Source organism: Poecile atricapillus, chromosome 6, assembly GCF_030490865.1.
Source record: "Poecile atricapillus isolate bPoeAtr1 chromosome 6, bPoeAtr1.hap1, whole genome shotgun sequence".
NCBI classification, from domain to species: domain Eukaryota; kingdom Metazoa; phylum Chordata; class Aves; order Passeriformes; family Paridae; genus Poecile; species Poecile atricapillus.
The window spans coordinates 10,560,347-10,588,327 of NC_081254.1; positions in this window are offsets into that span (position 1 = coordinate 10,560,347).

Here is a 27,981-nt window from a genome sequence, read left to right on the forward strand (position 1 = left end):
TATAGATACATGCCCGTCAGGCAGGATGTAGCCAGCACATGGAGGGAGTGCTTGCCTAACTGGTACTGTGGGGCTGGGAAACCTGCAGGATCCATATTGTGTACAAATGTGTCACACAGAGGCCTTTTCAGAGAGCACTTAGTGGCCAGCTGGAGTAGTTAAAAAGCCTGAAGGGAAGCCAAGGATGCTCTGCTTCTCTGGTCAGTCATCGTTAGGGGACCAGTGAAGGACTTAAAGCATCAGCTGTTGTTGCTTCTCAAAAATGCGTCCACTAATAAAAGAAAATATTACTTCTAGGTTTTAAGGCAACCAGGAGCTAGTTTTGTTCTTTGTGTTCTGACACAATGGTAGATTTACTGGAGCTGTGCTGGGTGTCATTTTTGCAATCACTGCCCTAGTCCTTCTCCACAGAGTGAATGTGTGAGAACCAGGCCAATCAAACCCCTTGAAGAAAAACATTATCATGTAACAGGAAGAGGATTTAACCCCTTATTTGAGGTGGAACCTCTTTAAAATAATCAGCTAAAAGTGATTTACACAAGTGGCTGATTTTATCTGCTGGCAGTTACAATCAGAAGGATTGAAAGGGTGAGCCATCAAAAAGGCTTTTCAGACAGGTGGAGGGGAGGCATTGTGCAGGTCAGACATTAGCCTTCCCCCATCTCCCAGTTCTGATTTCAGGGTTTTTTGGGGTTTTTTTCCTGGGAAATTTAGTCTGAGTTTTTCCTCTTTGCTTTGTGTGTACAGTCTGAGGTTGCAATAAAATCCCAAAATCCAGGAAGAACATTCCATTCCTGTGATTGTTTTCATTTGATTTCCCAGCCTTGTCAGAGTACTTTGTTCAGGGGTTCAAGTCCTGTTGTGCAAAGGAGCTTCTGAGACCATCCAGGCCAAACTCAATCTCAATCCCTTCCAATTGGTAACAAACACCACCTGTTGCATAGGTTTGGGTCTGGTGATTTGTAGCTCAATCAGTATGGAAGGATGGACTTCTAATGGGTATTATTGGTCTAGTTAGTGAATAATTTCTTTCAAAATAGCAAAGAAACATCCATTTCCCTTTTGGTTGTGACATTTCTGGAAGCAGGCAACAGCCTGAGATGGACACACAAGACAGTGGACAACTCATCAAGTTGCTCCTCTTAAAGGGGGGTGGTTGGAATCAAGAGGAAGAAAAACTGTTTATAATTTGTGGGGTTTGGTCTGATGCTTGGGTTTTTTTCTCCTGTTAAAGATTTGTGGTAGAATATTCTTTCAGCAGCACTGTAGCTGTTTTACAGTACAGTTGCCCCGAGGTCCCCTCAGGGCTGAGTTTTGATCGACTTCCATGGGATAAAGCTGTCCCAAGGCGCTGCTCCCTGCCCTCGAGCACCTCGCTGGAGGAGTGGAGGAAGCTGGAGGTTTTGTCCCTGTTCCCCCCACCACTGAGTGTGTGAACACCACAGCAGACATGCAGAGAGGGAAAGTGACACACAGGAAGCTGGAAGTCCTATTCCCATCTGGCAGCAACAAACAGGATGCAGCCAGGTCCTCTCCATCATAGTCAAGCTGCCTGCTAATTAGGATTTGAAGGAGCCAGAGGTATAGGAACAGAGAGGGATGAATGTAGCCTTTTGCACTTGTCTGACAGAATAAAATCAACTGCATTCAAGGAATTTGAGAAATAGATATAAATATTTCAGGAAGAAGTAAATTTAAGATTTTCAAATGCTGCTTTAAAAAGATGCTGGACCATTTGAGAATACTCATTTTAAATAGAAGAATTACAGAAGCAGCAAGCGATCTCTCTTCTCTATTTGCAACAGGGATTAGAACTAAATGTCATATTTTAGGTCCATGCTTCATGTTTGCTTCTACAAGAACAGACAATTTAAATGTCAGTTATTATAGCTTGTCAATAAATTTCAGAATCTAAGCAAATCTGGAAAACATGACTGACAGCTACAAATTAATTTCTTTATTAAATAACCAGCCAGCACTTCATTGCTATTGCTGACATGCATCAGAGTATAACACTACTAATTCAGAGTGTGAGCTGTTGTTTTGTCATGAACTACAAATTATGCAGATTCTACTCATCTGCTAGCAAGAGAGAAATCTCTGAAGCTGTGATGCCCTTTAGAAGTAATCAGTTATCCCCAAAGTTCCATGGTTTTATACTCACAGAGCAGTGGTATGGTTTTAAACAAAGCAGGCTCTCATCAATGCATAAAATGATAACTACTAGTGTGGATGGTAAAAATTAGTATTTCCTGCTTAGAAAGAAAAGAAATAGTGTGGAAATAAAGGCCTTCACAAAGTTAAAAGTGAGTTAAAAGCCAGCATGAACTACTGCTAGGTAATCAGAACTTCTGAATATGAAGCCATTAATTTAAGCATTAAAATAAAGACACAGCAGAGTAAATACAAGGGGTGTGTGTGAAACAACAGGCTCTATCCACACTGGGGTGTGAAAATAATACCTGAAAATAATACTAAGATTAATGCCAGTTGTTGGGGTTAGAATTGCCAGATGCTTTTGTTGCAGATTATACAATAAACAGTTTCCTTGAGAGCAGTCTTATAAAAAAAAGAAGAGAAACTGTGTAGGAAGGTGTTTTTTTCAGAGCAGGTGGCCAAACAGGGATGATCTAGAAATTCCCAGGTTGCTTCAGAGAGTCTTAGAATGATTGGGGTTGGGAGGGACCTTAAAGACCATCTAGATGCAACTCCAACCCCCCTGCCATAGGCAGGGACACCTTTCTCTAGACTGGGATGCTCAGAGCTCCATCCAGCCTGGCTTCAAACCCTTCCAGGGATGGGGCATCCATGACTTCTCTGTGGCTGAAGCACATTCTGGTGAAGATTGAGGCAAAAATGTCATTGAGTAGCTCAGCTCTTTCCATATGCCACTGTATGTGTGCTGCTCAAATTCTCTGCAAATATTTGACTTCTTTTGTTTTCTTGAACTTTTTTCTATGTGTAGTTGGATGGCCTTTTTTTCATAATTTTTCACTGTTTAGCAAAACATTATGAAGAAGGAAAGTAAATTCTGGTTGTGTTTATCATGAGGCTACTTCTCCACCTGCAGAGGGATGCAGCCTGATGTGTCCTCCACTATGGAAAGTCTTAAATCATTTATCTACAGAAATGATAAAAATGCTCAGTTATCTCAGCTGGCTGTTAATCCTGAGGTTTAATGATGATGGTGAAAATTTCAGCACTATTCATTATTTTGTAGTGATGTCCAGAAATGTTTCTGTGATTTGAAGCCTTTTAAGAGGCCAGTCAACAAAAGTTAATTTGGGGGCTATAAAGGATCAAATAATAATCCAGTACAAGATTTTTGTACTTCAGTAGAAAGGCTGAGAGGAAAGGAGAAAGAGGTGTAACTTGTAGAGCTCAGAGGGGAAATAAAGGTATTCTAAGAGACTGGATAATTTTAATGGTTGATTTTATTTAAAACGATTCCACCACAGTATGACTGCTGTATTCTATAATTTATTTGCACTTTGAGAGGTGTTGTGAGACCAGGTTTGAAAGCCCTTGAGCAGTATTCTGAGGGCAGAACATGGCAAAGCGGATACAGCTTCTCTCTCTGCTCTAGCAGCCACCATTATTAATTTAGCAGTCATCATGGAATTTAAAGTAACCCTTTCTTATTTGCCTTTTATCTGGCTCAGCATCCTTCACTCTGATTACCATGGGACTGTGGTACCCTTTGGAATCTACATGGTGCTGAGTTTTGAAACTCCAGCTGTTTCTTGAGGGCTCAAAATAAGAGGTGGTCTTTGTTTTGATGATCTTTTGATGCCACTCCTAGCTGGCAGCCTAGGCTGTGATATCCTTGTGAGTCAGGAAGTATTTTGAATATTTCAGTGCTTGCTTAGGCCACTTCTGTGGCTGTAGTCTTATAAACTAAAGTTTTCTATTGTTAGTCCTTTCAGGCTACAAGTATCCCTGTGATGTCTTTACTTTTGACCACTGGAGCCTTATCTCCTCATGCATTAAATGAATGTATTATAACAAATAATACAATATTTAACACTGTTAACCTGTTGGGTTGGGAGATTCAGAGCTTTGTCTCTGTCCAAGGGCCCAGAGTCACTGTTCATTTGATAATCACTGTAGTTAGCTGATCAAATTTGCATGCCATGAACATGTCAGGTTTGGGTAGCGTTTTTTGGTGGTTTTTTTTCTGTCCTGTCAGTCGAAGGGGAAAAAGGTGATATAAATAGAACATATAATGAAATCAGTCTGAGTGGGAAACTCATCAATCTATAATTCATAGGTGCTGCAAACCCAACAGGTAATAGATAAAAGGTCATCCTATTTCATGGACATTGCTTTAGATAAAATACCTGTTAGAGTTAATACTTCTCACAATAAATCTTGCTAACATAGAGAGCTCAGTTGTGTAACTGTAGTTATTTTTACATCAGTGAATGTAATATGAATTAATTTATATGAACTGTTCACTGTACCAGATTTTGCTCTATCAGCTGAGTACAGAAGTCCCCAAAATGACCACTAGGGAAAGGAGTCTGTAGTATTGCAGTATTTAATTTGTTTCTGGTACCTTAAAATCTAAGTGTTCCTTTAATTTACAGTGAACCATATCAGATGGATCAGTGATTAGGCTCAGCATCAAACACAACATTGGCAAGGAGCAATATAAAGCACAATCATTTCAGAGTCACAGCCTGGTTTGGACCTCAATTTACCTCAAAAAGAGTTTTTGGATATGAAAAAGGACCTCTAGGTTTTTCTGTGCTTTCAGATGATATGAGTTGGCCTAAGGAGAGCTAACACCTCCCAGTATGAACCTGGCTTCCATATATCATGCTCATTTATACAAGTTAAATTCATTTAAGTATAAAATTCGGCTTGAGCATGTCTCTGGTCAACCCTTTATAGGGGCCATGTTTATTCTGCCTCCACTACTAGAATTTCCAGGTCAAATGTGACCTTTTCTCCCTCTCTGAAGCCATAGAGCCTGACTATGAGGAAGGAGGGTAGCAAAGAGATGAGGTGGTCAATGTTTAGTTTGAATTAAAGTGGCTCTGGTATGGTGTTGCTTATCAGCATAATGTGCAAATACAGAATGTTATTCTGATTAATGAAAATCTTGCTTTATTTCTACATTGTCTTGTGAAAGAGCAGAAAATTTTCTGCTTTCATGGAGGAAGACCAAGAACCATGCTGGGGGATCAGGGGGTGAGTGTTGGCATTTTGTCTTAGCACACCTCCAAAATTACCTTGCTGGAGCTAACCACAAATATAAATAATGTCTCCTGCAGAAATTATACATCTCTTCTCCTGAAAACAAAAACCAGAGAATTACAGGGAAGATTACAGGTAATCTCCAGGTAATTGCCTTGCTAGCTGTGACCTTGTTCTGGTATTTTATTTGTGTTTTCTGTTCAGAGATAAACCTTCCTTCCCTCTTTGGTCAACAGCCTCTTTCATGGCATCAGACAGATCCTGCTCTGTGTGTCACAGCAGGCACTGTGTGTTCCAGGGCTGGCAGACACTCTTGCTGCCGTGTTCATGAGAGAGAGGCAGATTTGGAATTAGTTTTTGAGGCTCCAGGACTTAGATTAATTGGTCAAGAGGTCTGATTCAAACTGCTGTAATTGTGCAGCCAGCAAGTGTCCACTGCATGTGTTTATTCTTTCCTACTTTCAGCCAGAGGGCTGAGATCAAGTTTCTTAATTAGTTTTTGAAAATAGGAAGAAACTGTTCTATCACTTCCTACAGTAATGAAGCACACTGCGTATGAAACAGGGCAATGGGCACTAAATTTGCTTATAGATGAAGGACAAAGTAAGTGCTCACTCAGGTATCTGTTGGTAGGAGTGCTGCCAGCAGTGGCTTATGGGTGTGAAGAGGAAAATAAAGTTCTATTTTTGGGACCCTATAATTTCTATGCTTGGTTGTGGTTTGTTGTTTTGCTTTTGTTTTTGTTTTTGTTTTTTTTTATTGTTCCAAGTCAGTTCTTTCTTTCTGAGTAAAAACAACAAGGAAAAAGGATTACAATACATTACAGTAGGGTACTTATGTGCAAAGTACCTAAGAAGACTTTGTAATGAAAAGCAAATGAAAGATAACTTACAAAACATTCTTCTTTCATATGAAGATATGAAATTTTGTGGTGTTTAGTTAAAGGCAGAATTATGTGAATGGTTGTGCTTTATTGAGAGACATTAGTAGAAAAGGAGCTATAGGAAGCACAAGCAAAAAAGTTGTAAGAAGCTTAATAGTTACTTGCAAATTTAACATGGAACATTTCAAGTTTTCTGAAGTAGAGATAATCAGACCTTGTTAATCTGTTTTACAAATTCTCATCATGTAAGGATGATTATATTAAAATTACTTCTTGGTATAAAGCAGGATTCCCTACCCATACTAATATGATACATCTCTCAAACCATTTGCTTCAATGAGTGTTCCTTTAGTATGGTTCAAGACATTCCAAAAGCTTGCAGTGAACTGACAAAGGTGCCTTTGAATACTTTAATCATGCATAGCCATCTTTACCCTTTTTAGACTGAGACTTATCTAGATTACATGATTGGTTAGCCTCTCAGAATAAGTTGACCCTTAAATTAAAATGCCTCTTTGAAGATTACCAATCAAATTAAAGCAACCAGTCACACTTTAACCTCTAAAATAAATTGAGTTTTTTTAAGTGTTCTCTTTTAATGATCAGTTCCTATAAAATAATTTATAATTGTCAGCGCTCCACACTACATAAATTCAAGCTCATTTGAAGAGTAGGACTGCAATGGGCCCTGTATCAAGCACTTTCTCATCTTTAGAGATATGGTTTTGGTAAGATCAGAGAACAAATTAGAATAACACCACTATCTATATTGGGTTCATGGTTGAGATTAACTAAACAGAATGCCTGAAAATGAGTTCTCTTCTGACCACCATCTGAAGAATTCTAACTGCAGAATCAAGAGCTCTTCTTCCAGCACGTCTGGAGGACTTTCCAGCACACACCTAGTCAAAAGCCTTTTGAAAAATTTCTGCTTTTCCACCATGCCTCTGAAGCTGGCTTTGTAATCCCAATGCTGGCGAACTCCTCTCCTCCTTTTAAGTGTTTTTCAGCTGGTATCATCCACAATGAAGGAGGTTCCCTGAGCCCTGGTGTGTTCTGTGACTCCAGAGAACAATGTTTCTTCCTCCTGCTCTTTGCAAATTTGTTCAGCAAGAGACAGCGGATAAAAGGAGAACATACTCTTTTTTTCTTCTAAGTTTTATCTTTCTACAAAATCCCTTAAAGTATTCTGTGAAGTACTCTTGCAGTACAGTTACAGTTAGCTGGCAACAGCTATTTTGTATTTTTTTAGTATTTCACTTGCACTTCTCAAAAATACTTAACTGTAAGAGAAGTTCATGTCTATATTGACAAAACTGGTAATTAAGAGCTGATGTAAAATTCTCGCATGAAACTTCCACATCACTCATTCAGTGTTATGATAATAATGATTATTACTCATATTGATTTAAGCCTCAACACTGGCAATCTGAGTTTGTATCCAAAAAATGTGATGTTTGATTTAAACTGGTGTTCTTCAAGTATGCCTACAGAAGTTGTTAACTTGGGGGATATGCTGGGTGCTCCTAAAAAGCATCTAATTCAGTTTTTTTTTTTTTTTTACACAAAGTGATCAGTATCTTTAAAATAATGCAATATTTCAAAATATTTTAAGATAATGGTTTTTCAAAATAAAATGTTTGTGTGTCATGAGATTGGGGGGGATGGTCTACTGGATCTTCATTCTGGTCTTCTTCAGGAAGAAAACTGTCACCTTCTATCACTTCAAGATATTTTATTGCACACATGTATATGAGCTTATGCCCTCTCTAGTCAGCATCATCTGTATCATTCCATCAATGGCTAAATAAATATAACATAATATTATATAAATAGCTATTTCAATATTTCCATCATACAGTGTCATAGATGTGATTGTGCTCCTGGGTATAGTAATTATTTTAACTCAGAGTTAAATTATGTCTTGGGTTTGAGCACAATAAGCAGACCTCATAAACAGGCCTTCATGCAAAAGCTGAAAGCACAAGCATGCCCTGGTGGGCTTGGCTCTGCTTAACAATTTCAAATGAGCTCAGCAGAAGCTCTGTTTTAAGATGTTTAGCAAAACCTAATCAATGTTCTTCCTAGTGAAAGCAGGAGAAAACAATGCATGAGAGAACAGAGCATCAGTATATACAGAAACAAAAAAATCAATAATTATAAATAATAGAAGGTACTGTAGCAATGAAATAGCCTTTAATGCCAGTTCTCTATCCAAGTCTATGAAATTCTGAGGTTTTTTTACTGTTGCTTCCTTCTTTGCCATCTCCCACATCGCATGTGGGGTTATACACAGTTATTTATTAATGGACCCAAAAAGCCAGTAATACAATGGCTTGAGTACAGAAGTGCAGTCAGAAAGGCTTTTCCTTCCCACCTGACAGACATTCAGAGGCCCTGCTGTCTAGCGAGTGTATTAATCTCTGCTTCTTACAAGCTAAGTAGGAAATTCTCTCCAGAGTTTATTTATACTGGCTCTTTGTTGCTTTGAGGTTTCAGTAAATAGCAGCATTTCACCAAGAAGTTTCTTCTTTGTAAAAATATTCCTTTTGAAGAAACCAAATAAACAGCAAACAGGCAGAAGGTGTCTATTGCTTTGCAGTTGCATATTTTTGTGGATCTTCCCCCTTTTTTCAGTATTACTTTAGACTTGGAGCTCTGGAGGCAATTCAGAGTAAGACTGAGTAGAATGTTCATGTAAATGAATGTGTATTTTCATCTCTTTCCTAGTGGACCTTGCCACAATATTCTTCCCCTTTTCTCCCTGGTCATCAAAAAAAGTGATAACTGTGTCCTCTTCTAAAGATTCCCTTATGCTGCATGATTCTGTGGACTCTGCAAGTTTTACTGGTGTAAACTGAAATTGCTTTCAAAAGGTCTTAATTAGCTTGTCCTGGCTAAGCATATTAAGTGTACTAGTAGTATTTTTGCAGGTTTAGCTTGCTTGCTTGCCTAATCCTCCCATAACTGTCTGGTTGATCTAGGATACTTTAAATCAAGTGTTGCAAAAATGACATTGTGACATTCTGTGCCTCTTTGAGCTAAAAACTTTGTTTGGGTCTCCAGGGGATCACAACCCAGCCACTTCAAAGAAAGATCTTGTAGTGATTAATCTCTGGATTCTACATAGGGTCTATAGATTGATGTGTGTCTTCTCTGGCTCCTGGTAAATAATTTACAGTACAATATTACAGGTGCTTTGATTTTTCTATCATTTTTACTTGACTGTTTTGGTATACAAGCAGAATAAAAATTAAAATGCTGTTAGATTACATTAGACCACCAAGCAACTGCTTTCAGAACACCATTCTTCTGGGAAATAGTCTTACATAATTATTTGCAAAACGGTTTGATTTTGTTATTACTTTTTCTTTTATTCTTTGAGGCTTACCCAAATGTATTTTTTTTTTTTTCTTTGTGCCACAGCGTGTTGGAGGAACTTCTCTAGAGACCTATAAGCCTTGCCTGCATCATGCTTTTTTTGTAACCTATGGCCATTGTAGTTAGGAACCTCTGGACAGGGGCTTTCAAATCTGAATTGGAAGTATTTGACCTGGTAAGAAGAAAGTTATGACTGACTGTACAGCAAATTCCTCACACAGTTTCACCCTGTGTATAAGGATGATTATTTCTGCTGGTTCCAATGCAGGTGGAAACCTCACCTTCTTCAAAAACAGCAATTCTAAGGATACACTTGAAGTGTTCTTTCCTGCAGTATGCAGTCCAGCCATATGTTTGGGGAAAATGGGAATGCTACCTGGGAAGAGTACACCATCCTGAAAGCAGCTGAACCTGGGAGAGATTGACTGCAATTTGTCTTAATTCAAGTTTCTCTGAAGAGCAGGACTAACCTGGCTAATACAGGGAGAACATAGGGAAGCTCCGCAACTCAATGGGTAACGCCCCTGTCAGGAGCAGTTTATCAGTTTCTGTGTTTACTGAGTTGTAATTCAATGGCCTTTTAGGAAAAAAAAAAAAAAAAGTTTTAAAATAGCCCCTCCCAAACCATCTTGAAGCACAAGCTAAGGGATCATGATCCTAAATGTTACTTACCTACTTGGTTCTAGTTGTTCAAGAAATAATAATTAGGCCCGTTGAAATAGTTTACATATATAAGTACTTTGTTAATGTTAACTTTTAAACTGATGTCAGCAATGTTTATATCAAACCCATTTGTTGACTGCTAATTATTTGATTCTGAGTGTACTTCTGTGTGTGTAGGTGTTGGGAGAAGTGACTTCTGCTAACAGCTGCAGGTGCTCCTGTAGTGAATATGTGCAGTGATGTCAGACAGAATGAAATCCTTCTGGTATTGTGGGCTTGTCTCAGTGTTCCTTAGTATTTAATTATTTAAATGACCTACTATTGTTCCTAAATAAAATATTTAAACTTTCTAAATGGCTGCCATCCTGGTTTAGTTGTCAAAGTAAAGGTGATTAGTACTGACAGAAGAACTGAGCTGGATGCTGGTTGATGGGTTCTCAACTCCTCACTGTTTTGTTAGTGCTGCCACCACTTTTGACGGCAAGTCCAGCATCCCAGTACTGCACAGGCAAGGAATTTCCATGGAGGTTTGTTTACGGTGTCCTGGATGGGCAGAGGAGTTTCTGGAGCTGGCTACCACCTCTGGAAGTACCATAAAAATGAATATGCTTTCTACATTACCTGAGATCTCTTAGACTGTCTTTTGCTTCTCTAATGTTTAATGAGATAATGAAGGAAAGTCACTAGGGTAAGAGAGTCAACCTAGTAATGCATTCTTTCTTTGATTTGCATGGAGCTAGGTGTGAATTTTATGCATCTATCTGTTCTTCTAATTATATGGGGGGTTGTGTAGATAATTTCGAAGTCCTTAAGGCAGTAAGGTACTCTGCATGCAAGAACTTAAATTTTAAATTAAGAACTAATAAGATTGAGTACCAGCTTATTGCCACCATGGTGCTGAATAGAATGGGCTGGGAATGTCAGATTCATCTTTGTTGCAAGCCTTTAGCTTTTTGAAAGACAGATGCTTAAGTTCTAGATACAACCTGTAGGTTTTCTGATTTTGGTTTTTTGGGGTGTTTCTTTCATGCACCTTAAAACTTGAGAGCATGTAGGAAAAAAGCAATGATTTTTAAACTCATTTTTTAAAAATGAAGACTGGGGGACAGTCACATTTTCTTGAATATAACATGAGAGTTTCTAATAATTTGAATTATTCATAATGCCTAAATAATTAGTCACTGTTTGCAAGCAGACAGAGAAGCAATACATACTGCATAACTAGGCTAGAATTCTGTTTTAGGTGTGAAGTAGCATGAACACATTTATAAAATGTTTTTTTAAGAGGTCCACCTTGTGCTTTTAACAACACAGACATCGCATGTTTCTTCCCAAATTTTGTATCACCAAGCACAGATTCCATGCTAGCAGACTTTAGTAGTTAGAGCAACCTGAATATTTTTAAGCCCTTTCATTTGCTGGCCAAGCTGCATCAGCCCATGTCCCTCATCAGATCTCCAGAAGACACCTGATTATGAGCTTAGGGACAAGGCAACGGCAGACTGATGTCCCCAGAACATTCTACCATCCCTAAAGGATCTATGGCAGCTAATTTCTGAGCCACATGTGCTATCTTTTTGCTTCCATGTTCTCCATGGTATTTGTTTTTCTCCATGGCTTTGTCTTGCTTGCTTTTGATTCTTTGCAGCCTCTCAACTGCAGCCATTTAAAAGCAGAGCTTTTTCTCTGAGTAAATTCACCACAACAAGAGATGAAATACTTACTTTTGTTTTGAAACTGGCAACCATTTGCTTGTATCCTTCTATTTTTCCTAATCACCGCTGCAGAGATAGCAAGGACTAATCCTGACACACATTCTTGCCCAAGGCCCAAATTTTATCATCCTCTTCCAAGTCCTGTTCATCCACACAGGTGGTCTTGTTAACTTAGTCCACCAAGGAGAAGCTGGTTGGTATCTGATCATCTTTTGAACCACCTTTTGTTTCTCTACACCCTTTTATGAGATGGTAAAGAGGGAGGAAAGCAGCACAGCAAGCAGCAAAATCAGTAAGCGAAGCAGAGATTTATGTATTGTAATGATGGCTTGTCTTTGTGCTCAGCATAGGATTGCTCATATCAGTTTTCCTTTATTCTGTTGCTGTTTGACTGTTAGCACTGTGCTGAAGCTGCCCTAAAGCTGGCTCCGAGGTATGGCTTTTCTTGGTCATTAGAGAGGTTACAGAGGCAGTCTTTTCATGTGAAAAGCCTGTCTGGGGGCTGAGGGTAAAGGTTTGTTTCTGTCACTCAATTTCCTCAGCCATTTTTTAAAATATCTTAAGATTAATAATATTTTAATAATTTTGGAGTCACCACATAGGTGGTTCTTTCTGTGGCCCTGAACATGTGCTCCTCTCCCTTTGAGAACAGCATTTACTGTCATGAGCAGTTGTCATCCCCTACCTGTTAAGCCTCTTGAGCTTGTTCTTCAAGATCTAGCCAGGAACTGGTAAAAATTCAGCCTGGCACAGAGCCTGGCACGTCCCAGTTTCTATTCCCTGGGCAGTGCCAGAGCTGTGGCTTGCTCACAGCAGCCGGGTGTGCAGACACCCCACTGCTGTGGTGGGTGACAAGCACTGAGCCACCTGCTCTGTCCCCTGGCTGCCTTGCACAGGGCAGGGTTTGGGGCAGGGGTGGCTGCTGAGACCCTTTCCTGCTGGGATCTCTGGGGCTGTGGCTGCCACTGGCTCTGAGCAATTGGTGTTCAGCTGTTGGGCCCCTGATGGCTTCTGCCACGAACAGCTGTGACAGTGTCCTTATTTCCCTAATCCCAGCCCAGGTAAGTGTATCTAGTGCAGGACCTCATTAACATGCTTTCACATCATCAGAGATACCAAGTAAGAATTTATATTTCTGGTGGGAAGCCAAATATACACTGAAAAAAGAATGAGAAGCAATTGTGAGTATTTTAAATCAAAAACCTGCCAGAAATGGCATGGCAGTATCCTGTTGCCCACTTTTATGCGAATTAAATGTGACTCCTGCCTTGTAGATTCTATTTGAGTATTTCCCAGTGCAATATGCTTGGTAATGCAACAAGGACTGGAGCTCAAATACATTTTCACAGGTAAAGATTGTAAGGGAACTTTCTCTGGGATTTAAAAATAGTGAGGAACTGGAGAGCAGAGCAGCCTATAAACCATGCAGAGGCACAGCTCAGAAGTGGTAAGTTTTGAAATAAAGGACTTGCTTATTTTCATGAAACTGTATTGTATTTATTTCAAATCTGAGAAATGCAGACACACATGACAAATTAATGTCTTAGTAGTTTTGAACAGGGGAACTGAAAATGTCCTATCTTTTTTGTATCAAAGTCCTAAAATCTCCAGAATTTAATCAAACCAGAAGTGCTCACCAAACTTTATAATTGTGGCAAAATAATACCTTCTTTTTTCCTTAATAAACCTAACATCTATCAGCATTGTTAACACTTGGCCTTTGATTTATTCAAAATTACTTTAAATGTCACATACTCTAAGTACAGAATGAATGATTTCTAGTAAGGCACCAGGATTGAATCACTCTGTAATTATAATAATTGTATTTACAGAAGATGAACAAGCTTCTCTCATGGGGAGAACATTTTAATTTGTTCTGCTGTTTGTGATGTCTCTTTTTTCTTTATTTTTTTATTTTTTTTTTTTTTATTCTTAGTGAATAGGTTAAAAAGTAAAATGTCAGAATTTTCCCCAGGAGACTGATTCTCCCCAGGCATGATCCAGATTTTAAAATGACTACCATCAATGTGAGGTAGTAATAGACCTTCATCCCTAATGCAAGCACTGGTAACAACTGAAGCATCCAAGGCATCGTTTAACAGAATATATCTGTGGATGACTTTTTGTGGCTTCTTGTAGCAATCTGACTTCTATTCAAACCATAATCACCTAATCACTGGCAATTTTCAAATATGAGTCAAGCTAATTTCAAGACAATCTGCCTTAGTTTCAATGAACAGCCCTGGAGATTATGTTTATGTTGATGTCCATTAGTATTCAAACTTACAGTAATGTAAACTCTGCAAAAAGAGATACAAAAAACCAAAACAGACAAAAAAAAACCCAAACCACCTCCCGCCCCCCCAAAAAAAAACCACCCACCCACAAAAAAAAAAAAAAAGTGCCTCTCTAAAAGGAAAAATAACAAAAAGTCTTGCCAGCCTGAAGTGCAGAAAATGGAAGTTTGTCTTTTGCAACCCCAGTTCCCCCAGCAGGTGACCTGAACCAGGGATGGAGCAGTGTAAAGAAGTAATGGGTCATTTAGAATACTTACCCTGACTGGAAGGGATACCTTAGTTTCCCTTGAGCACTGAATATCAAAACATTTGCTGTGCCTAAAATAAGGGAAACTAAGAATGGGGTTGGAATCAAGGCCTTACAATCTGTCCATGACTTTTTCAAAGATCTCTTAGCTTCAGACCACAGACAACTTCCCTGCTATGCATCACTGAGGTATGTAAATGAGCCTAGAGACTGCTTGATTGATGGGTCTTTTTCCTTGGTTTTTACCTTTTAACCATTACTTGGTTTGTTTCTCTCCAGCATATAGGTTTAGATATCCACAACACCCAATCTGCATAGAAATAACCCCCACAACACAGAGGGATGGGTCTTTGAGTCATGCAGCAAAAGTGAGGTACTGTGAGACTGAAGTGGGCAACTTAACCAGTGAGCAGATTTCTTTTATGAAAACCCTCTAAGTCTATTGGTTCACGAACAGGATGGGTAAGGCTTGTCCCTGGCAATGCTGAACACAGGGAGGGGTGGTTTTTGGCTACTGTTGTAGGCGAGGTAAACACTAAGGTTCATTTCTTGAAACAAGACAATATTGTTACTGCAGCACTGACCTCACTAAGAGGCTTTGGTTTCATTTTTCCATTGAGGTTAGCAAATGCAGCTTTGGAGCTGTTGCCACTGCTTCCTTTGCCCTCAGTGTGCCAGTAGTAGGAAATTCAGGTGCTGTCAGGTCTCTTGGCCTCTCCCTGGGAGCTGGTGAGAGAAACCTCTCAGTGCCTCTGTGCCAGACACATGCAGGGTCTGTTCCCCCCACCTCAGAGGCCTTAGTGGTCTTAGCACCTCACTGTAGGGGAGGAATAAAACACAATTTTCACCTAAGCCCTCATGGGGAATTCACAGAGAGAGGGACAAAATCAAATACCAGTAGCCTCAATAAGATGTTCAAGTTTGAAAACAGCGTTTCCCAAAAAACAAAACCCATGAAATATGCAGCAGTATAAAAAACGTATCTTTATTTCAAATCAATCACCACTTAAGCAGACTGAAATGAACAGTAAAAAATACAACCCCAGTGTGTTTGGCAGTCAGATATTCACTGCTTCATCCTGAGCAACACCAACCAGGAAACACTTCTGTGGCCATCTCCTGTTTGTATCTCAATTAACTGTGATCACTGAGGAAGCGGACCTGGAGTCATAAACAATTTTACTCTGTGTACAAGTGTGGTGGGATGGCAATAAACACAGCTAAAAAGGGAATACGGATTAATAGGAAAAGTTCAGAATGTAATTTCTGAAATCAGTGGTCCTTCACCCTCAATAGCATGTTCTGCGGTCTGCATCTCAAAAACATGAAGAGCAGAAGCAGGTCCCCAGAAATAAAATTATTGATTCTGTAGGAAAGCTTTCATAAGGAGAGAATGTGAAATGATAGTACCTGTTTATCATGGATGAGATAAATCAGACAGAACAAGCTCCTGTTAGACAAAGCAATTAACAGCATACTTGTTCTCAGAAAGGTCTTCTTTAATGAGATTTTAAGAAATAAAACATGATTTAATTATGGTAGGTAACAGCAGTTGTGAAGCTTGCACTGATCATACATGATAAACTTCATGTTACATGATGTGTTACAGATCACATGTTCTACACTATAGCATAGCACAACTTACAGAATGTTACGTGTCACATATGTTATGTGCCATATGGCATAGAGTATTCTGATGTATGATATTGGACCACATTAACTTTTTACAGTATTGCATTGTGATATGTGTATGTCCACATTACAGTACATTATGTATGATATGTACAATGTATGCCCACATAATGCTATTAGGTACATGTAGATACAAAACAAAATTTTAAATGCAATCAAATGCAGACTTAACATATTAATGCCAAATTTCTTTCTGGTCACAGGTAACAGATATATAGGAGAGAAATAAAATAAAGGAATTTGAGGTGAATGAGAAGAAATTCCATAGGTACATTAGATATAATTATGTCATCTCTATATGATTTTAGATTGTGAGTATATTTTTATGGAGTTCAGATGCTGAACTATATGTCTAAAATGCATATTTCAAAAATATATACACAAATAAAGCATGTTATTAATTATTTTTATATTTATAAAATATACAAACCCTACATGCACACATATATATATATATATGACATATATAGAAGAGATGCCATTATGCTCTACAGATATACAGATTGATATAAAAAGCAATTTTTCCCACACAGGTCATTCCATAATTGCCTGTTAGGAAGGAAATTTCCTGAATAACAAGGACTGAGTAGCAGCAGGAAAATAATTACTGTGGATTACTGCACATGACTGAGACGCAGCTGAGATAGTTCTACACTGACACTGTCCTAAAGCAGTTACAGAAGAAAGCTTCCAGGGCCCTTCTTGAGGCAGCTCCCAACACACCCAAGTCCCAAGGCCTGTCTGATTGCAGTGGTTCTGAATGTCATTCCTTTGTCACTGCATGTTGATGCTGTACCAGCAGAGTTGGTGCTGTCTGTCTGGGCACGTGGGGTTGTTCAGAACATCTGTGTGCATTTGACAAGAAGCTGCTCCTGCCCAAGGAGGCTCCCAGCTCCCCTGTGCACTGTGCTGTTCCCACAAGGCACCTCATAAGTGTAGTGCCACTGTGACTGGCCCAGAGAGCAATTTAAAATACCTTCCATGCAGATTCTCTACGGCAGCAATGCCAGCTCCATAAATATTCATAGGAAGCAAATACAAGAGGAATTGGTGCAAAATGAATACATTTTAAAAGGGTTGTATAAAATATTCAGAGGAAGTATGTCCAGCGTGAACTAGAGGCCCAAACCTGGGAGTTACTGACACACACCCACATCACTTAGCACCTGATTGCAGCTCCTCAGATTCCTGAGCCAGGCCTAGGTCTTCAGCCCACAGTTCAGTACTTTGTGGGTTACAGCCCTACCAGATTGCTTGCACAACAGATATTCTGCTGGAAACTCTTAAAGCACTCTCTGACCTCTGGTACTGCCATAGGCCAAAGTCAGATATTCAATGAGACAAACGTGCAACTCCCCTGATTAAATAGAACAAATGGAAGAATATGAATACAGTTTTGCTATTAAAATGACAATTTTTTTCATTACATTTAAGTAATTTTTTAATATAAACACAGCCTAAGTAGAAGAACCAATGGTAAAAGAGAAAGGTAATGTCATGTTTGGTTGCAGGAATGCTAAACTGTATTTATCTAGTCTCCTCTCAGAACTATCTTTTAGTAAGATTAAGATTTATTGAGCCTTGTTTCAGATGAATAATGGCTTCCCTTTCATAGCTTTTTGGCTGGGGGGAGGTATTCATTCCAAAGGTGAGGAAATGAATCAATATCCTTTTCATTGGATGTTGATTTATCTCCATTTTGAATTCTTCCTTCCTTGGAAAATGATGAAATATTTTCATCATCTGTGTGTGTGTGGACTACACCCAGTTAACCTTCCAACAGGATTAACATTATTATGTACTGTTATAATATATATTATTATAGATACTCTATGGTTTCAAGCCATGGCAAACAGAGAGGTCCCAGAGCTCACCTTAGTCAGGCTGACGTGTGGAGTGTCTCAGGCACACACATGTGCAATACCTGAGCACTGCTTCTGGAAGGCTCTGAGGAACAGAAAGCAAAGGCTGTGCTCAGCACATCCCCGGCAAAGGCGTGGGCACAGCCACTGAGCAAAAGAGATTGAAGTGGGAAATTAAACAACAGCAAAGGCCAGTGCTGGCAGTGTCAGCCCAGCTGTTGCTGTGCTGCTGGGAGGGACAGGGACAGAGTGTCGCAGCCTTTCCCATGCTCAGCTGGCTTGCCAGGGTGCAGTTCCAGCCAGCAGCCCAGTCTCATCGCTGGGTGACCTAAACAGGGGTGAGGAGCTGAGTGCAGGCAGACCTCCTTACCTGCCCTGACAATCCCAGGTCCAAAGCCTCCAGGTGCTCTGCAGTGATCAACAGTATCACAAAGCATCCTGGTGATGCATCTCCCTGAAAAACGTGGGCTGGGAATAATCTTAATGTTCATTAATTTATTAATGTGTCAGATGGCCACACAAACACCTGAGTTGAAACCAGGAGAAGTCTTGAGCAAACTTCGGCTGCCTCCCAGCTAAAGTCTCAACTCAGAGTGCTCCTGGGATGGCTGGGAAGGGGGTACACAGAGACACAGTTGTCTCACATGTGCTCTTATTAGCCACCCACTCCTCTACTGCCATATGGCACCTTATGTTGAGATATGTTGTAAACAAAATTGCAGAAGTAAAAGCAGCATAGGCCCAAGTGTTTCTTGGTACAGATGAGAGTTGTAATCATTCCTTTTCATCGTTACAACTAAGTCTGCTCAGCTGCCCTTACAGTGAGTTTCATCTCTCTCTAATTCTTTTCTGAAGCTAGAAGTGAAAGTTCATTTGAAAATAATCAATGAATCACACACTATTGGCACTGGGTTAGTTGAGTGCTGCTGTGGGTGGCAGCTCAGCTGGCTTTCTATTGTAGTAAAGAGATTGAATTTTCAGTAAAACTGGCATCCTTGTAGGGCCCACGGTGAATTACGGCACCTGTGGGAAGTCAGACTTTCCTGGCAAGGAAAAATGAAAAGCAATTTTCAGTTAAGACTTTCCTTTCTCCAGCACCTGATGAATTCTGAAGCAAGTCTTCAAGTTTCTTTGTGCCAGACACCCACAAACACAGGGCTGCACAGCTGCAACCCTTCCTGAGTAATAGGTCAGTACAGCAGTACAGGGAGAGATAAGACGATTAAAGAAGCAGTGGTTACAGACACTCAGAGAATCACAGGATATTCTGAGTTGCAAGGCACCCATAAGTACCTTCAAGTCCAGCTCTAAAGTAAATGGCCCATAGAGGGATTGAATCCAAAACCTTGGCATTATTAGCACCAGGCTCAAACCAACTGAGCTAATCTCAGGGTCAGTTCAAACCACATTTCAAGAATATTTATTTTGGTTGTTTGGAGACTTGTCTTGTGAAGCAGGACACATCAGTAGCACTTCTAGACAAGAACTAGCCAGCTCCAGCATTTGTTTAACACTGGCAAATCCCCAGGTCCTATGGATTCCATCAGACACTTCTATCGATTCCTGCCATGCCCACACTAAACCCACCATTTTCCTCCTTTCAGTAACTCTTTCCACTCATTGCATTAACCACAATAAAGGACTATACTGTAATCACTACACCTGTATATTACACCTGCATTTAACCTGACAGAGGAGAGAGTCCAGAAGAAAATGAAAGAAAATCTAGCTCTAGGTTGGGACATATCTTTTCCTAAAAAAATGGGTCTTAAACTCTGTGTGAAGTTAATTGCCAATATTTTTTTTCTTTTTCTCCTGCTTCATCCCTGCAAGGTTGCTCTTTTACTTTTTCCTACAACTGACCTAAGCCTTGTCCTTTGCATGCCATAGTTGTGCAGTGTATGTGTCAATCAGCTGTACTGACATACATTTAGTCGCAAGTAATTATGTTTGGCCAGATAAAATTGTACAGTTAAACTTAATTATCATCAGATGTGTTTCAATATAGCCTTTCAACCTCTGAATTACCCAATACGCTCTCACTCACACTTTATCTCATTAATTGACTCAGTAAGTAACCCCAGACAACTATCTGTACTGTAGCCACAACGAGGAGCTGCGAAGATGCAGGGCCACGAGCTGGGCTGTGGCTTTGCCTCACAGCTTCAGAAGCCTGAAAGCCTGGCTTTTGAAAGGGCAGGCTTATGATCCTGAGTTACTGCAGTGCCTTAGGTATCACCTGTTCCCTCCCAGGTACAGCTCCATTGCAATGTGGAGATGGTTTTGTTTGCATTCCCATTTATGAGTCAGAGGAAGCTGGGGACAAGAAACAAGAGCTGAATACATTAATGCTCCCGTTCACGTGGGTGAAGAGAAGGCAGAGGAAGAGCTTTGCTCACAGCTTGACTTTTGGTTCCCAGAACAGTCCCAAGGACATTTGTCTGTGTGGAGACCATGGATCATTGCTGGTCTTGGAGCTTTTGTCCCAGAAGATCCCCTTGGATGGAAGGAGCAGGAAGATCCTTTGGAAAGAGAGGAGTCGGGCCACTGAGACCTTTTCTCTCTCAATGCAATTAAGTTCTTGCATTTTTTTTTTCTATATCTTTCAGCCACTTCTTTTCTAAACTTGCACTTCTTGTAGTAATGCTGCATCCCACTGAGGGGAAAAAAGGGAAAACTTTTACTGTTTATCTTGGAATCTGTGCTGAATTTATTAAAAAATCTATGATAAAATACTTCACCCAAGGACCTATTGCCATGATTTATTTAATATGGCTGAATAAAACTAGATATTCCAACACCAAATGCTATGAAGAAGAGATAATTCAGGAGGCATATGTTTTGATTATTAAAAAGATAATAAAGTGAAGGCAACAAATCTTCATAATTCAAAGTATACTAATGGCCAAATTTATGATCAACAATGAGCTCTCCATTTTGTGTGCCAAAGAAATGATTGTTAGATAGGATTACTACAGTAAATTCATATTGGGCGTTTCTTTCATCTCCATACCAAGAATGATTTAAAAATGAAGTCATGAAAATTCCCTGCCTTAGAGAAAACTTAAAATGATGAAGGTAACACATTTTTGAAGAGTGTTGGCCCAAAAGGCCTGGGAGAACAAGGTTTAAACTGAAGAGGTGGAAGAAGGGTGGGAGGAGGGGTGTGGAATGATATTGTCAATTAAACCCTGTGTGAGGGAATGAAAAATGACATCACCTGCATATTCCTGACACCCATGCCAACACACAGGGCTGATAAACACTGCAAATTACAGCTTGGTGAAGTGGGACACTTGAGGCTAGATTTAAAGGGACAGTTTCTCAGACATGCTATTTTAGATGGGGAAAAAGAGAACAATAAAACATCTTGGCTGTGTTGTATGTTTGATGCTTATCCAAAATGATTTTGCCTGGCTCCTGAAATATTAAGCTGTTTGCCTTAGAGGTGGTGATCATTTTCCCCATCCTCTGCTTATTACTTTCTTTCTCTCCCACAGTATGAAACTCCTTGAAGAAAATAACAAACAACAAAACCCAACACTTGGAATGCCTTACCTCACCTTCAAGAGACTTTTATAAATGGAAGGATTAGAGGTACGTAGAGAAATTAAGGACAGGAAGGAGAGGAAGACAGGCAATTATTTTATTCTGTATATTCTGTGTATATTCTGTTTATTCTGTGCCATGTCACATAAACTGCCAGGTGACCTCAAACTTGTGCTGTGCTCATGTTTCTCACTACAGACCAGTGATCTTCCTTGAGAAGATGAGGAAAAGTCTCCCTTGGAAGTCAGCAGGAGTTTAGAAAGCAATTACTGAGCCAACAAGCCTGTAGTTCATGGCTTGCCTTTGAGTCCCAACCAATAGAAGCATTTATAAACCTTAAACAATCTAAGCCTCTAGTATGGGGGATATCCACATCTGGCTTTCAGTGAGTGTGCTCAGACAGACCATCAGGGACAGGAGATGGGCATGGGGTAGCAGCTCCATGCTCAAACCTTACGATTGAGGTAACTAGCCTTGGACACCCATGAATTGTGCTGGGAATGCTGAACAGCAAGGCACCAGTGGGTGCCTGGATGTCAGATCTTTTCCCAGCTCTGTGGCCACTGCCAGTGAGGAACAGCAGGAGCAGGCCCAGTGCCATGCACAGGCTCTTGAAAATGTCAGTCCTCAGTTTTAGGGAGAAGGAAAAAAACTTAATTGCAGATAAAATGTAGTTTGTTCAGAAAGTGCTGGTTTCCAATATTAGAATAGGCTCCTTCTACTCCAGCAAAACCCCACTACAATAATAAAAATTTTAAAATTCCCTGTCTGCTGCTCAGAGTAGAGTTGTGAGTCAAGCGTGGGGTGAGCTTCTGCCCTGCAAACCTCTGGTTCAGGAGTGTGTGGTGCACCCTGGCTGGCTGGCAGCACCCAGGGGCAGCCCCTCTCTCAGCCCCTGTACCTCACACAGTCCTGCCCAAGGCCCCCTGCATGCCCACCACGCCTGGCTGGGTGTCCCCAGGCCGGGCAGGGCTCGCTGCTGCCCACCATCCCCAGCCCTCTGGCGATAAGATCTGACACAAAGTGCATTTGCAGCACCATATGCATGGTTATAGCTAAAGAAAAGCAATTTTCCCCTCAGGAGGTGAGTCCTCTGAGCTCCTTTGCACAGTAACCTCATTGAGCAGCTCCAGAAGCACAAGGTTACTGCACTTACTTAATATGCAACCCAGCACTGTGTATTTTCATACTTAATATGCAGATCTAATTGCTTGCCTGCATTTTGATTACCTTCCCTTCCTGGAATTTGCTCTTGTGTGGCTAATCCTAGTGAACTTCAAAGCATGAACTCAATGGCTTTTATTTTTTTATTTCTTCAGTTTGTGTCTGAGGCCAATGTCAAAACTCTTTGTAAGGACCCAGACTTACTTTTTTTTAGTTTAGAAAAAAAATAAAATATAAAGTCCCTTAGAAGTCAGTTGTCCTCTTTTTTTAACCTCAGGACCTTTACTAATACTGACCTGGAAGGTTACCCATTTGGTCTGGCCTTAATTAGCACTTCCACATTTTCTCCTGCCTGTATCCTCAGTCCTGCCTACTTAATACCAGCTTCAAGAATGGCTCATATGTAATTCCTTTTAAGAGAAAGGCTATTCTTCATTTCTGAGTGTAAATGCAAAGCAATTTGTCTAAGTACTTCTGTGTCTCAAACTGCTAAACCCAACCCACACAAATACATTTCCCTGTAAGTGCCCCCACTTCCCACACTCTCCCTCACTTTTCACATCTTTTCCCATTATCCACCTCACCAGCGATAAAATGCAATAAATTTGTTTGCTTCTTTTGATGTGGTGAGTGTCTACTTTAAATACCCCCTTGTTTAAAGATTCAAAAAAAAAATAATAAAAAGAAAAATAGCCACAGAACAAACTTATCTCCCTTTCCAAATATAAAATAAAAGCTGTTTTATTTTTAGGCTTTGCAGCAGCTCATGTGTCATTTTCATCATTTCTTTCTCTCTCGATGACTGAGAAGCAGTGAGAGGAGGCGAGAAAAACTTTTTTTTTTTTTTCCCCTGGAAAATACATATTCAGAGCTTTCCCTAACCTGATTTTCTTCTGTATTAAATCATCCATAGCCAAAGCTAAAATGAACCTCTATAATCTGACATATTTGTCAACTTTTTTGTAAAATGTGCATCGGTGATTAGACTAATATAAGAGCACCAGCAACGTGAATCATGGAGGCTGTAATTTTAGTGTTGTAAATCATTAGATTTGCAGCACATGGCAGCAAACTAAGGGAAGCAGGGCTTCCAGGGATGGTTGAGAGCAGGCTGTGAAGTAGGGCAATTTTGTCAGAAATGAGCCGTCCCTTTACCCCAAGAGCAAAGGGAAATAGTGCAAGAATCAATTTTAGGCAGTACTGGGCCCATTCATTATCTTGCATGAGTCACACAGGACCTGACTCCCGCTCAGTGGGACCAACAATGAGTTGTTCCACCAATTCCAAGGACAGCAGATCCAGCCATTAACTCTTTCAATTTCTTGGATCCTTCATGAATAAGAAAAGATTATTTTTTTCCCTTTTAGTTTCCTTTTTTTTTTCCTTTTTAGTTTAGTTTCCCTTTTACTCCCCTTCAACAGGGAGGTACCAATACCAGAGGAGCTTTGAGATCCTGCTCTTGAGACTTAATTTCCCCCAAATGACACCTAATACGTGGACAGCAGCATTTCTGGCAGGTATCAGCTCAGTGACCACAGGTGGTAATTCATTCTGATGTCTGGATGTCACTTCACATGAGGTTTTGGTAGCCAGGATATGCTGGTATAAACATCCAGCCGGGCTGCACAATTACAAACACAACATTCTGTGCCTTAAATATTTGACTTTTAGCTTAAAAATCCAGGAAAATAAAAAAGGTGGATGCTTAGTTCTTACTACCACAGCTGCTTTGCATCAAAAAGCCTTTCTGGTGTGTAAATACTGATTTTTTTCCAACATGTATTGACTGCCCTAGGAGAGGAAAGCATGAATACATCCAATAAACACCCTTGAAATCCATTCTTCTGTCCTCTCAGCTGTGGTGAAGAAGGTTATTCAGGGAACCTGCCAGCTGATGTACATTACAGTGTTGTTATTTGTCTTTTGGGACCCGTGGCTGTTGATTAGAAGTTCCAAGCATAACGAGCGAGGGCAGCTGCAGAAGGGCTGGCTGTGCTGTGCCCTGGGTTTGTGGCTGTGCTCCTGAACAGCAGCTCAAGATCTGGCACCACACACTGCTGTGAAGGGATGCTGCTGCTTTGCCCTGAGCTGTGTGCATCTCCTTTCAGTCCTAGCACCAAGCCTATTTGCTTGCCCTAGTAGTTAACCTGGATATTTGCTGTCTAATCCACAACACCAGATCCTGCTTCTGCCTTAGTCTTAGTCCCCAAAATGCAGCGTGAGCTGTCCCCAGGCTTGTTGCTTGAACCTTTGTCCCAGCTTGCCATCAGCCATACACAGCCCTGGTCCCCCTGTGTTGGACATGCACCACCTTCCATCACAATCCTACCCTGAAAAATAGAACTTTTCCTTTTTCTCTCAAAGACTGCCAATGTCTCCAGTGGAGGAGCTGGAATAAATACTTACTCTTCCAGCACACAGCTATCACTTAGAACTGGTGTTTCATCGGAATATTTCAAAGTCTGATAGATCTATTAATAGTAAAGAGTCAAGGCACCTAATTTCTGGGTACTCTAAAATTCAATTTCAAGTCTGTTTGATTGTCCAGGATTTCTATGGAGAATTATCCTGCATAAGTTTCTGCTAAGCTGTGTTTCTTTATCCTGATGTTATCAAGTTTGGTGCTTATTTGTTCAATGGATAATCTGGAATCTGCAGCAGAATGTCCTCATGACTGATGCAAGATCCAAAAGGATTGAGGAAAATGTCACTCCACCAAAATAAAACCTCCAACCCCCACAACAATCTCCTGAGATAAAAAAAACAAAAAGCAGAAGAGACAAAAGTGAGAAGTCTTGAAGGATTTTTTGCAGGACTCCAGTACTGGACACTTAGGAGTCACAACCATCCTTTAAGGATTAACTGCAATTAACCTCCAACCTTGTCAGCTATTGTAAGGGTTTTACTGCACCCTGGTCATCAGCCACAGCTGGTTGAGGCCCTGAAGCACAGGGCAGCACAGAAGCTACATTTAGCTGGTTTTAACTCACAGCAAGAGCATTAGGAGAGGAGTAGGTGCCCTACAGGTCTTTTATTCATATATTGAAGGAGGTAGTTTTCTTTCATTTGAGAAAAAGAGAACATGTGGCTGCATAAACGATGATGTCTAATAACATGCCCAATTATAATAGTAACCAGTCCCTGTAGGAGAATTCAGGTGTAATGTAACATTGCCTATCAGTTGTATTTCCCTTTGATTTTCACTATTTACCTATCCTCTTATAGAAAGTCTCATCACAATTAGAAATTTCAGTTCTCGTTCATTAGTGCTTAAAACAGTGCAGTGTTAATGGTAATTGGATAGAGCAAACAGATATCCAGCTTTAGAATGATAATTCCTTCTGTGTGCATTACCATTCTTTTCATAAGTACGGTATGGATCTTGTACATTATATCTGGTAAAAAAAAAAAAGAGGTAAAATAGAGAAAACATTGTTTCTGAAAGCTACACAATATCTAAAAAAATACAGCATTAAAAGTGAGAAATGCTGAGAGTGAACAAATGATTTTATAAATTTCTGCATCCCTGTGTGGTAGAATTCACTCGCTTATCACAGACTGAATTTGTTCCTTTGTTGTGCACTGCTCTGGACATAATGCTACAGAAACTGATAAAGATAAATGGTGATAAAGAAGTAGGAGCAAAGGTAGAAAAACTATGAAAGATGAGTTTTTATGTCCAAAATAGGGACATGACTTTTAAAGATATCAACACCAAATACAGATCAATAAAGGAGTAAATTAAACTTGAATTAGGTCCTGCAATGAATCAGTGGGACTTTGGTCATATTTAGCTAATTCCAGCCAGCCTGAGGAAGCTGGAACAGGGGTTTGTGTGAACAAGAATCTCCAAGGCAAACCAAGCTGCATGTACTCATGCCCTGTTTCTTAGCCAGAAAACCCATCCACAGGAAACAGTGTGCATTGGATCCTCTGGAAAAGCAGAAATCCAGCTGAACCACAGGGACTGTGGGACCAGAACCAGCTGGAAGAGATGCTGAAGTGTGGAATGATTTCCCCGAGGAGAAGACCTTTGCAAACCAGCAACCAGGGCTGTGTCAGGACTAAATCCAACTGCTTGTTCAAAGACTATGGAGGAGCCCTTGGCTATAACTGTGAAAATCCAAATTTCTCTGTTTTATTGTATGAACTCATTTTGTTTTTCTTCCAGGTGTTACTCAGGTACTATACACCCCTGAAATCGATGAGTATATTTCATTCATCCTGAAACTTCTCTACACTCAGCCCTCCCTTATAAATAATAGCTTGTTCCTCTGATCAAACACTACCATTGGAGCACATCCAATGGATCAAAATCCACACCTCTTGAGCAGGAACTCATGCCTTGGGAAGTCTTCTACCCATGCTAAGAAACATAGCTGTCTAAACAAACAGGCTAAATAGAATTCATTATTTTTTAGTAGAGTTTAATGCTCTTGTATTTAGCCATTTTTTCAAGTAAAATACCTCTCTCTACACTAATTTAATAACAGTAATTCCAGGTGTATATGAGGAACAGTGCAAAGTTCAGTGTCCAGAATGATTTTGATTTATGATTAATGTGAAAAATATATTTACCGTAGAGAGTTTCAAAGAACAGCATATATGGTGTTACATATATTAAAAAGAAAAGTAAAAAGAGGGAAGACTAGGGAGAGGTAGAGTTCTAAGCTTGTTCAAAGACAGAATTTTTAAATTGGATAATTTTAAAGCTTTTCTCTTTTTAAAAACAAAAATCCCTGATATTAATACTCTCCAGCTAAGGTGTTTCTTTAAATACGTTGTCTATATCACAATTTTCACAAACAAAAAAAGAAAAAGAGTAGCACAAAAGGCACTATTCTCCAGAAAAGATACTTCCATAAATTTTATGTATTTTCCACCCTGGACTTCCACTTCTGTCATACAATCTACAATCTCTTGATATGGAAAGGTGGAAGGAAAAACAACAATTCTTAAAAATACTTTCTTTGTTACAGTTTCAAATGAAATTAAATCTGGAGTTAGACAAGACATTCAACAAGGTTCAAAAGCAGATATTAGTCACAAAATACCCAGAGGACTGCTTTATTTTTAGTATCTATAGAGGCATCTCCAGGGCAGGAGCTCTTCATTCTTTCTCTCTGTTTCCTGACCTCTTGATTGGGAGAGTAATTTCTACCCATCAGGATGTTTTTAATGAGAAACATGAAAAACATCATTACTGTGAGAAAAATTGGGGCTTTTGGAAAAACACACAGTGATATTGTATTTAAAACTAAGTCTTTATAAAGACTTTGTTCTTCCAATTCATTAAACATCTCTATTCATAAGACCTAAAAAATTA